General features: G+C 38.5%; 1 long non-coding RNA gene across 2 annotated transcripts in view; it reads left to right on the top strand.

Moving 5' to 3' along the window:
• The first annotated feature begins 135 nt into the window (after window positions 1-135).
• Window positions 136-12553, top strand: part of LOC107589929 (uncharacterized) — a 60156-nt gene continuing 47738 nt past the window's right edge. Inside the window, exon 1 of one of the 2 annotated variants that reach the window (XR_001609722.1) lies at window positions 136-761. This is a non-coding gene — a long non-coding RNA (uncharacterized lncRNA). Of the gene's footprint in view, window positions 762-1332; window positions 1887-12553 lie in introns of those variants that run through there. The other variant, XR_001609721.1, reaches the window with a different exon arrangement.

The following is a 12553-nucleotide window of genomic DNA, read 5'->3' as shown; positions in this document are numbered from 1 at the left end:
AAATTTCTACTCCGAGTTGGTCAGAAAGCGCAGTAACCATAGCAACAGTCGTTCGAGAATCTATGGCATAGAAAAACGTTAGGCCTAATAATAATACAACAATTTGTTTGATCAAATTTTTTATTGAATAACTTAATACGTAATTCTCAAATGAAATACAGTAAAAGGGCACACTGAAAACTTGATTTATTTCATTTTGCTTCATGAGGTAATTTTCCTACAGATGTTGGTGTTGAACATGTAAACAGTTAGTGGCGCTGTTCGCCAAGCTTTTTCTTAGTTGTAAGCCCAGTGCTATTTATTGGTTTCGCAAATCACTCTGCGCGTATGCTGTGGGTATTTTTCATTAGCCAAAGTATAAAATATGAAACCAAAATAACATTTCTATTAATGCTTTCCTGAACTGACAGTACAGTCTCTTTCGGGACGTTTCGTTGCGACAACCCCGTGCTGTTTTTATACAGTCTACGGCTGTTTCACAATTATTGTCAAGCGCGTGCCAATCTGAAAGAGTGTGAACAGCGAATATTGCACAAGTCACTGTTTGCAGATTTCCTTTTGAGAGAATTTACATTCGCTGGAGACCTTTGATCGACACGGGTTGCAACTGTAGGATTCGTTTCGATTCGCCCGTACTTCATCTCGCTCGCTGGCTGGCGTTCACATGGAAGTATTTTATATAGGAAGCCAACCTGTCGCCGTGTGGATTTTGATCGGATACCTGACACATTTGGGGTTTATTGCTGTGCTGAGTAATCACGGTAAGCTTTGGCTTGCTGCCCGATCAAACAGTCACTGAACTCGTGGCCATTTGAGGTTTGTATCCTGGGAGAAAAGTAAGAATCGTCTGTGTATTTGATAACTCGATGCTGTTATGATACACGGTGGAGTACTAGACTATTGAAAACCCCTTATATAGGGGCTTCCTCGTTGTTTCTCACAGATGTGTATTACCTTTAAACGACGGCTAGAGATGTGGACTCATAATCGAGGAAATGTGTCTGATGAATGCATATATTACGCTATATAGCCTATAATAACATTTCCTTCAGTTATGTGACAATCAACATATTGATCGTTTTTCAGTATATGGGAGACTTGAGGCGATGAGATGTCTAGAAGGTGAAAAAAAAAATACTAGTGATGGATAAAACTGGATTTAAATGGACTATTTGCTATTCTCAGACCCAAGCGCTCTTGAATATTCTCTTATATGGTCAAGGCCTTAACTTGGTCAAAAAGGTTCTGATGTTAAGTTTGTACTTTGTTTTGTTAAAGTTGTTTTTGATTTGCTAAAAAATGTAGATTAAATGTATATTAAGAGTCATAAATCATAACACGCAGGATGTGGTGTATGGAGGTCTGGAAAGCAGTTTCGTGTGGGTCATCTAATGTGCTTTTTAATTCAGCTGTTATGATAATAGTGCAGATTGCGTCGGGTTTGGAATAACAACAACACCGGCTCGACCACTCGGGCACACTTTTTCCTCCCACAGCACCACTTTAAAGGCGAAAGCTTTTGTAAACTGGCCTTTCAACACTGTTTCGATTCCCTCCCGTAATATTACGAAACATCTCCTCGCAGTTTAAAAAACACAAAGACGGAAAATCCAATCCAACGGGTGAGCCGTGTCCTTACGTTTGCTGTATCATCATTTTGCCCCGTTGCTCACTGCAAGGTTGCTATGCAGGCTCGAGTAAGCGAGTAGATACTGGTGCCCATAGTATGTGGGGGAGGTTTTGCTGGCGAGATAAACAAGCAGCCAGCCATCGTTAGGCATAAGGCAGCAGAAACATGGCGGCGGCAGTTAACTATAATGCTGTTTCACCAACCCGAAGGTCAGAGCTGGACATAACGTGCAGGATTTAAAAGGAAACCAAACACTGTAAGTCCGACATGTTTGCAAATGTTGATTGTTTGCCGGTGAATGGCGGTTTTGGGGTGGCTTTATAACGCGATTTTTACACACTCGCTGCAGGATCCAATCACAGTTCCGCGGCGGCGGTATCCTGCATTAGCTTGCTAAACCAGCTACACTCGCTATTTCAGTCTGGCTACTTTGCAAAGTTAGAGAGTTGTGTTTTGCCTGTTGTCGCTGTGTAAACAAATCGCTTTGAGCGACCTGGAAGCGGATGCACGGCTGTTACTGTTTTAACATTTCAGTTGTGTCGCTGATTTACTTGATTCGCCCGCGCTGCTCGCGCGATTAAGTTTAGCCAGCTCCCCCCTCTTATTTGCCTGGCTAGCTTTAGCCTGCGAGCCTCCGTTTGACCAGGCGAGGAAGGCAAGTCCAACGATATTCAGTGGTATTTTAACTTTATCTGGCAGAGCTGTTACCTCGTAACGTGTGAATGGAGTTCCACTGGAATGCTTGTGTTACATTGGAGCCAGTCAGACTAACCGTTCTAAAGCGAGCCGCTAAAAGCAACAATGTAGCGTTCGCGGGCGCGTTCTGTTGAAAGTAAACGCGCGTTGATATTTGACAGTCTCTGCGTTTCGTTTCTGTGCGGGCTGAGATTAGCGAGTCAGCTCGAGCTACTGCACGCCACGGGTCGGTTTTCTGGAGCTCGACTGATTGAAGAAAGGAAAAGTTGGGGCGCCAGTTAGCTGGGAATGCTGCTAATTAGCATTTACCTCGTGATTAGCCTGAACTCCACTATTTTCGCAAGCGCTTATATGTGGAGCAAAGGCTGCTTTTGTCGTCCAGCTCACCGGGAGGGCTTTAGTTTGGTCGACAGAGTTCGTATCCGCCGTGACGAGGTTTAACGGTGGATGACGTCACGCCGCCGGGCAGTTCATTGGGTCTAGGTCACGTTTAGATGCACCTTAGCGTTTAAGTCCTAGCACCCCATATAGATGCATTTGGTCTTGAATACGTGTTTTTTTTTTATTTGTTTGTCTACATTCTATTGTTGTTGTTTTTTATCTCTCTCTTTCTTTCATCTCTCTTATTTAATTTTCATTATAACTTGGCAATATTGTGAGAATAGGTTATATATTTTTTCCCCTTAAGGATTCCAGTTCATTAACGATGCCATTGACGATTTTATTTTTATAACAGTTTACAATGCAAGTTCCATTTGTTAACTGCTTTGGTTAATATGAACTAACAATGGAAATTACTTAATTTTTTTTAACATGATCTAACAATGGACAGACAGCTGTATTTGTGGTAACTAAGTTAACGTTAAAGGGATAGTTCACCCCAAAATTTTAATTCTGTCGTCATGTACTCACCCTCATGTCGTTCCAAACCTGTATGAGTTGCTTTCTTATGTCGAACATAAAAGATGATATTCTGAAGATTGCTGGTAATCAAACCGTTGGTGGTTGCCATTGACTTCCATAGTAGGAAAAAAAAATACTATGGAAGTCAATGGCAACCACCAACTGTTTGATTACCAGCAATCTTCAGAATATCTTCTTTTATGTTCGACATAAGAAAGCAACTCATACAGGTTTGGAACGACATGAGGGTGAGTACATGACGACAGAATTAAAATTTTTGGGTGAACTATCCCTTTAACAAATATGAATAAATACAAATTATTGCTCATTGTTATTTTATGTTAGTTAATGCATCAACTAATGTCAAATAATATTAAAATATTTGGAAATTAGAAACACTATTCACTTTTACAGCCCTAAAATTTGATCAGAACAGTTACAACAAACCGGAAATAAATGACAAACAATGTAATATGCTATTAAAATGTGTGTTAAAAAATGCTTTTTAATAGAATCCTTGGTTCATTTCGAGTCACACGTGACAAAACACTTTTGATTCAGTAAGAGTCAGCTTGCTGATTCAAACTGAAGTGTTTTTGATTCACTATAAAGAACTGGTCCATAAGATATGTTAATGTAAAAAATCTTGTGTGATATAACTTGTGTTTGTTTGTTTGTTGGCTGGTTTTTATTGTATTTGTTATACTTGTATTTTTTTTAAAATCGTTTTTGCCATGAAAATAGCCTAAGATGCAGTCATGGCATTAAATAATATACTATACTGGTGATTCGTTTGGGAATCGGACTGCAATGGTTTGCGATTCAGTATAGCAGTGTTGCAGTGCAACTAGTAAATGAAACACTGCAAGAGTACTTTAGTATTTAGTATCAATATGTTCTGTTAACTGAATCGAATGTCATGACAGTTCTGTTTGAACCTGTTTCCGTTTAAGAACAGGTTCTCAGCTCCCAAACCCTATTGGTTTTCTCCATTGGTGGTTTATAAGAAATGATCTGCTTGAATGCACAAACTTGGAGCCTATGCACTGACAGCTGGTGTTCACCTCAGATTTGCATCAGTGCTGCTAAGAGCTGCAGTAGTGCGACTCAGCCTGTTGGACCAGTAGTTCAGTTCATGCTAGCTTTGTTACCCACCTCTTACATCATGCTGACACATTCCACAGTAGGGCTTGTGTGGTGAGCAAATGCTCCCACAGCCCAACATAAGAGTAATATGGCCATTGCTTTAATTAGTTTGACTTGTGAACAATGCAGAGTGTTGTTTTATAGTTTTATGTATATGCAAGCAAACTTGTTATTCTTAAACCTAAAATAGCCTTTTAAAAATAATTTGAACTGAAATAAATCTAAAATGCTTAAACTTGGACTTAAAAAAGTAATTTAAAAATAAAACCATACTAAGAAAAATATCAAAAGCACATTCAAAATTACTAAAATAAACAACGTTATTCTTAAACCTAAAATAGCCTTTTAAAAATAATTTGAACTGAAATAAATCTAAAATGCTTAAACTTGGACTTAAAGTAATTTAAAAATAAAACCATACTAATAAAAATATCAAAAGCACATTCAAAATTACTAAAATAAACAACCTTTACAATTCAAAAATAAAAGTACCCCCCCCCCCAAAAAAGACAATTTTGCCATTTCCAAATATTTTTTAAATTTACTAGCAATTTCTGAGTGAAATTGTTTTTATATTTTCTCAAGCCTAGTTTATTTATTTAGCTGTTTACCAATAAATAGGTCAAAAGCCTGTGGTATGGCCTTAAAAAATTCAGAATCTGTATGATTTCAGTTAGATTTTAGATAAATGTACTATCATTTTCTAAGTGAAAATTGTTGCTACATCAATTTTTTTTCTTTATTTATTTTCAGTGTATTAAAATAGTTTTTTAATTGAAATAAAGCTGAAATACTTAAACTTTGACTTAAAAATGTAAATAAATTAGAAATTTTTCTTGGCAACTAACTGACGTAAAAGAAGTTGTATAGCTAAAACTAGGGATGCACCGAATTTTCGGCCACTGAACATTATCGGCCGAAAATGCCATTTTCGGTTTTCGGCCAAAAGAGAAAAACGGCCGAAAATATGCATATAATATATATGGCGTGCCCCGCACCGCCCGGCGATGTTCAGCATGCAGGTTTCACTATCCTTGTCACTACGCGGTTTGATGCGGCGCTAAATATTCCACTCTGTGAATGTGCTTTTGTATCGCTCATCCTCACCAAAAGAAAGCAAAGTCCGCTCAAATCACACGCTGAAAGAGAATTTTTATGTAGTATACTTGTTCCTGTTTGCAGTAGTGCTACTGTGCTGTAATATGCTGTAGTACAGCTGTACTGGACAACACTGGTAAAATGATGCTACCCTCTCGTGACGCTATGCTCTGCTGCTCACATGCTCTGATAGTAATAGCTTTGTAGGACTATACATTATTTGGATAATTAATTAGTCAAAAACAACAACTTGATTCTGTTACATAGTGAATAAAAATTATATATTGATATTCAATATTAAGGTAACACTTTACAATAAGGTTCCATTAGTTAATGTTTGTTAATGTATTAACTAGCATGAACGAACAATAAACAATACATTTATTACAGTATTTATTAATCTTTCTTAATGTTAGTTGATGAGAATACAGTTGTTCACTGTTAGTTCATGTTAATTCAGTGTGCATTAACTGTTAGCAAGTACAACTGTTGATTTTAATAATGCATTAGTAAATGTTGAACTATTGTTCATTCTCAGTTCATGTTAACTGAAGTAGTTAACTAATGAACCTTATTATAAAGTGTTACCAATATTAATATAAATTCTGTCCAGTTTTATTGTGTTATTTCAGTAAAAGTGTGGTTATTTTATTGGCTTGTGTTTTTTAAATTAAGTGTCATTAAAATTGAGTTAAATTAAAAAGTATTACAAAGTTACTTTATTTAATAAAATAATAAATAATCATTACAAAGCAGTTTCGGTTTTCAGCCAAGTGCATCCAGAATTTTTTTGGCCCAGAATTTTCATTTCGGTGCATCCCTATCTAAAACTGAAATAAAAAATAAAGCAGATTAATAATAAAAAATAACAAAACCACATACAAAATTACTAAAATCTACTTAATCTAGAATTTTACATTTGAACGAAAATCTTTAAAATGTAAAATAGAAGCTAATTCAAAATATTAACAAACACTACAATAGTATATGAATAATACTAAACTAACTGCAATAAACATTGTAAAATCAGTTTATTGGAGTACGTTTTACAAGAAAAAGCTATGTTTTTGTAAAAAAACAAACAAAAAAAAAATTTCTTTGTAATTATTTGTGAAATGTACTAGTAATTTCTGAGAGAAATTTTCAAATTTACTCAAACTCTGTATGTTTTTTTCAAATGTCAAATGCCTGCGGTGTGGCCTTTAAAAATTCTGTTATACAGAATCCTTCGAGTATCAGTATGCAGATTTTGTCAGAAAGCATGTACTTCCATTTGTAGTAAAAGCTTTCCTGACATCCTGTAGTAGTAGCCGGCTTATTTAGGGAATGTTTTCAGCCAGCCAAGATTGTCAGAATGCAAAGGAAAAAAAATACATCGGCTGAAATTCACTGCGGACAAATCAGCATGATTAAAAACTTCATTGATCGCTTTTTTTCTTCAAATAACAAGTCAAAAGAGTAGGGGTGTAACGGATCACAAAACCCACGGCTCGGATCATATTGCATTATCATATCAGATTTTGAATAACAGATCGGGTCGTTTTGCAGATGAGCAAAAAAATGTGGTTCTTTATTATTTAAGTAACAAAATACTTATTTGATACCACAGCAAAAACTAGTAGCATATAGGGATGTAATGATTCACTCAACTCGCATTGCGATTCACAATACTGATTTCACAATACAATTCTCACAATTTTTCTTTTTAACAAAATGAGATTTAAGACGAATTATAAATGAAAAGGTGTCCTTTTATTATTTCTCCAACAAAATGCTGCACATTTCTTTGTGAAATTGAAATGTGTCAAATAATAAAACTAACTTAAAATTTAAAAACAAACCCCAAATCAAATCTCTTCATATAAAAAAGCTTTGGCTGTGCTTTTTCCATTTTAAATCAGAGGCAACCACTGCATTTTAATCACGATCCAAACAAAAATGCTAAATACATGTTATTTAGAATGCAGTTAGATTCTATAATTTTGAAATTTGAAGCAAAAACCGAAGGGTCTGATTTTAGCTTTGTAAATGAGACGCAAATGCCACTCTCTGACAGCAGGTGGCGCTTATGGAACAGCCCATATTTATAGGCTGCTGCCCCTTTAAGACCGAATGCACGGATCCAATATAATGATGCACTTGAGATTTCTTTCTCCACTGTTTACGTTCACTTAAGACATAACCCACTGTGTTTACAAGAATACTTGCCGAGAACGTTATTTTGAGATAATTGTGTGTATGTGTTCATTCAGATGCAAGGATATGCTAAAGAGGAATCGATTATGTGTACGCGCACTGTCTGAAACGCGGCTCTCTGTGTGCGCTTTGAATGAGTGCGCGCCGCTCCGAATGCGCGTGAATGGTTTAAAACACTTGAATGTTTAAATCGGCAAGACTTAGAAACGCGTGCAAACGATCAACTACGTTTTACCCCTACAAGCTAGTGAACAACGCAAATCAAGGAAGGAATTTTATATAACTGTTTAAGATAGCCCGTCGGGCAGGGTGGTGAAACATTTTGGTAGCCTGACTGGAAAACACAATAGCCCCGGGACGTCGGGCTAGCGATTTTGCGAGCCCTGAATAGTTCATCCAAAAATGAAAATTCTGTCATTAACTACTCACCCTCATGTCGATCCAAACCCATAAGACCTTCGTTCATCTTGGGAACACAAATGAAGATATGTTTGATGAAATCTCTCTGATCCTCCATAGACAGCAATGATATTACCACGATCAAGGCACAGAAATGTAGTAAGGACATCGGTAACCCAGAACTTAATCTACGTAATCAGCATTGTTTACGTTCAGCATGCACACGTTTTGTACTGAGCATAAACAATGCTGATTACGTTCTAGGATACTCTCCAAAATGGCGGAAAACGGTAACTCGGGGAGAAGAATTGCTGAATACATTTTTATTATTGTTTTCTTTCCGCACAAAATGTATTCTCGTAGCTTCTTACAAATACGGTTGAACTCCTGATGTCACATGGACTATTTTACTGATGTCATTGCTACGTTTCTGTGTGTTGATCGTGGTAATATCCTTGCTGTCTATGGAGGATCAGAGAGATTTCATCAAAAATATCTTAATTTGTGTTCCGAAGATGAACGAAGTTCTTACGGGTTTGGAGCGACATAAGGGTGAGTAATTAATGACAGAATTTTCATTTTTCACACACACACACACTCTGGGGACATCAGAGACATATTTTACATCTTGTTAGAAGGGGCGTAATAGGTCACTTTTAAATAAGCTCAAGTGTGTAGTGTATGAGCTGTCGGAATGGATTGAGAAGCACATCGCTAGACCTCAGCTGCGATTACATTTCATTTTTAATCGAAGAAAGGTTTAAGGGCAGGCAAGAAGGAGTGTTACTGATCTGGGCACTGAATACGTCGCTCTGCACTTACAAGCGAGACGCTCTTTCTCCACTCAAGTACGTATTGATTTGACTTTGGCTGGATGACATTATGTTATTGCCACAGATATTTACTTTGAAGGTGGCCTTACACAAACTGGCTCACTGCTAAGATAATGGAGGTCATATAAGCTCCGCAAAGAGCAAATGTACCATAGCTGAAGGAATATTCCTGGTTGGGTTGAGCTCAAACGATAGCATTTGTGGCATAACATTGATTAGAACTAAAAAAAATGAAAAATTTACTCATCCCTCATTTTCTTAAAACAAAATTAAAGGGTTAGTTCACCCAAAAATGAAAATTCTGTCTTTAATTACTCACCCTCATGTCATTTCAATCCCGTAAGACCTTCATTCATCTTCGGAACACAAATTAAGATATTTTTGATGGAATCTGAGAGCTGTCTGACCCTGCATAGACAGCAATACAACTGAAATGTTCCCAAGTCCAGAAACGTAGCAAGGAGATCTGTAAAATAATCCATGTGACATCAGGGGTTCAACCGTAATTTTATGAAGCTACGAGAATACGTTTTGTGCACAAAAGAAAAAAATAACTTTATTCAACAATTAGTCTCCTCCGAAGCGCCATTTTGGAGAGTATCCGATGGACGTAACCAGCGTATGCTGTTCTGTGTCAGTCCATTATCATGTCAAGTCCACTTCGCAGGGCACTTACGGCCGACTAAGACAACGCTTGAATGCTGCTGCCTGAACAAGAGACCTCCTTACTGAAGTGAAAGTGTTGGCTGGTGTCACTATCTCTCAAACGCGCCGGCGGATCTCCACCAAATTCGGGGGATCCATTCAGCTCGAGGAGCCCTCTCGAACGCCATCGCTAGATCGGTCGGCGCCGGACCGCGAATTTAACCGCCCGTAACTCCCGAACCCCGGGGGCTGTTGACGCGGGGATGGTCTCATTCGAAAGAGGGCCTCGAGATGTACACTTGATTCGCATTCGAGGGGGTTCCTCAAGCTGAAGGGATCCCCCAAATTTGGTGCGGATCCACTGCGCCGTTACGGAGATATGGCAGTTCAAAGTTTCAATGGTTTTCCATAGACTTGAGCTTTAAAGCATTTCATCCAGGTTGCCAGTAGCAAACAATGGAGCAGCAGCGCTCTGCTAGACAAACTAAGTAATTATACCATTTCAAGCATTTTATCTGCGTTATTTGCGGTGTAAAAAAAAATTTCGTATCGGCGGCATATTCACCGATATATCGGCGACAGGCTCATATCGGCAATATGGCACCGGTACCTATAAAACCGGTATGTACTAGAACCGAATCCGAATGCAGATTTCGGTGCCTCCCCCCCTACCTCCCGACCCCGGGGGGCTATCGACGCGGCGGTGGTCTCATTCGAAAGCGGCCTCTAGACGTACACTCGATTCGCATTCGAGAGGGTTCCTCAAGATATGGCCGTTCAAAGTTTCAATGGTTTTCAAGAATTAAGCTTTAAAGCATTTCATACAGGTCGCCAGTAGCAAACAATGGAGCGCTCTGCTGGACAAACTAAGTAATTATACCATTTCAAGCATTTTATCTGCGTTATTTGCGGTGTAAAAAAAAATTTCGTATCGGCGGCATATTCACCGATATATCGGCGACAGGCTCATATCGGCAATATGGCACCGGTACCTATAAAACCGGTATGTACTAGAACCGAATCCGAATGCAGATTTCGGTGCCTCATTTCGGTGCCATGCCTGAGCGATCGATTGATTCCCGAAGCAGCAGGTAGCCTTCCGTTAACTAAGCTAAACATGCTTAAATTAAAATGCCTAAAGCTAAACCTCCCTTGTATTCACATTTCTAAACCTGTTGTCCAACAAAAGAGAAAACTTTAACCTTTTTACTCCACAACACCAGTCAAGTGCTTCCTTTTGTGATCTGATGAGGCTTCTTGTCACAGAATGAGGCAGAAAATATGTTCTATATGCTACTTTAAAAATAATACATCGATTAGCAATAAATTAGGGTGACCATACGTCCTCTTTTCCCCGGACATGTCCTCTTTTTGGACCTACAAAAATGCGTCCGGCCGGGATTTCTTAATTGCCCAAAATGTCTGGGATTCGGCTGTTTTCTTAATCCCACTCCCGCTGAATCTCTGACCATTGCCGCCTGCTCCCGCAACATGTTTCGCTCCCGCGATTTTCGTGTCCACTCATTTAAACATTCTAATATTGTGTATAATTTTGGCGCATCAGGGAGCCGCTCTCAGGATGCGGTGTATTTAAATATTTTTGAATGAGCGTTTGCGCTGTTTACTTTCACTTTCGCGATCTCACACGCACTGTGTAAAGGGAGCAAGCACATTTTACAAGATCAGATATTTGTCAATGAGCTCAGAATCTGTTGAGCAGCAAATACTCCAGCATGGTCTTGTCAGTCATTTCTCCTTATTCTCGACCTGTGATCAGTCAAAGCTGACTCCGGTAGCTCTTGTTGGATGCAGGGTTGCCAAGTCCACGTTTTTTTCCACAGAATTGTGATACTTTTAAACTGTTGCCATGGGTTGATTTTCCCAAGTGGGTTAAAGGTTTGAAATATTGCATAAATTACGTTTGACTGAAATGCTTGTATTGAAACATTTTGCATTCTACCTATGATAAAAGTTTCATGGTTTTCTACATTAACTGTTCCCTCCTGGTGGAATGACCTGCCCAGCTCAATCCAAGCAGCTGAGTCCTTAATATTTTCAAGAAACGGCTGAAAACACATCTTTCATCTTCATTTGACCCTCTAACACTAGCACTCTCTATTCTAATGCTTAATGCTACTTCTAATTTTAGCTGCTTGTTTTTTTTTTATTAAAGGGGTCATATGATGCGATTTCAAGTTTTCCTTTCTCTTTGAAGTGTTACAAGCTCTTGGTGCATAAAGAAGATCTGTAAAGTTGCAAAGACTAAAGTCTCAAATCCAAAGAGATATTCTTTATAAAAGTTAAGAGTCAACCACGCCTACCTAAAACGGCTCGTTCTAACACACCCCCACATGTCTACGTCACTATGTAGAAATATTAGCATAATGCCGCCCAAATGTGCACGCAAAGAAAGAAGGCATGTTTTCAGGAACCGCAGTAGTGTTGATGCAGCATGTCAGGGAGATGCTGTGTGATTCAGATGAATACAAGTATTGAAGTATTCATATGATGTTGCTAAAAAGAACATTATTTTGTGTATTTGGTGTAATGCTGTGTGTGGATGTGGTTTAAGGTTAAAAAACAAATTTTTTCACATACATATACTGTACATTATTGTTACTCCTCTCTGCCGCGCCTTTCTGAAACGTGTTGATTTTTACAAAGCTCATCGTTCTGAAAAAGCACAGTGTGCTCTGATTGGCCAGCTATCCAGTGCGTTGTGATTGGCCAAATACCTCAAGCGTGTGATGGAAATGTAATGCCCCTTACCATATTTGGAAACCCACAGCATCTCCACGACATGGCAGTGGTAACAATACTACAGCGAGAATAAAAGTTATGCCTTCTGTCTTTGCGTATACACTTGGGCGGTGTTATGCAAATCTTCCCACACAGTGACGTTGATTTGTGAGAGCGTGTTTGAATGAGGCGTTTTAGGAAGGCATGGATGAGTCTTAAAGGGATAGTTCACCCAAAAGTGAAAATTCTGTCATTAATTACTCACCCT

Source organism: Sinocyclocheilus grahami, unplaced genomic scaffold (assembly GCF_001515645.1).
Source record: "Sinocyclocheilus grahami isolate Dianchi unplaced genomic scaffold, SAMN03320097.WGS_v1.1 scaffold122.1, whole genome shotgun sequence".
NCBI lineage: Eukaryota > Metazoa > Chordata > Actinopteri > Cypriniformes > Cyprinidae > Sinocyclocheilus > Sinocyclocheilus grahami.
The sequence above is the reverse complement of the archived record's forward strand: the minus strand, read 5'-3'. Positions and strand labels throughout refer to the sequence as shown.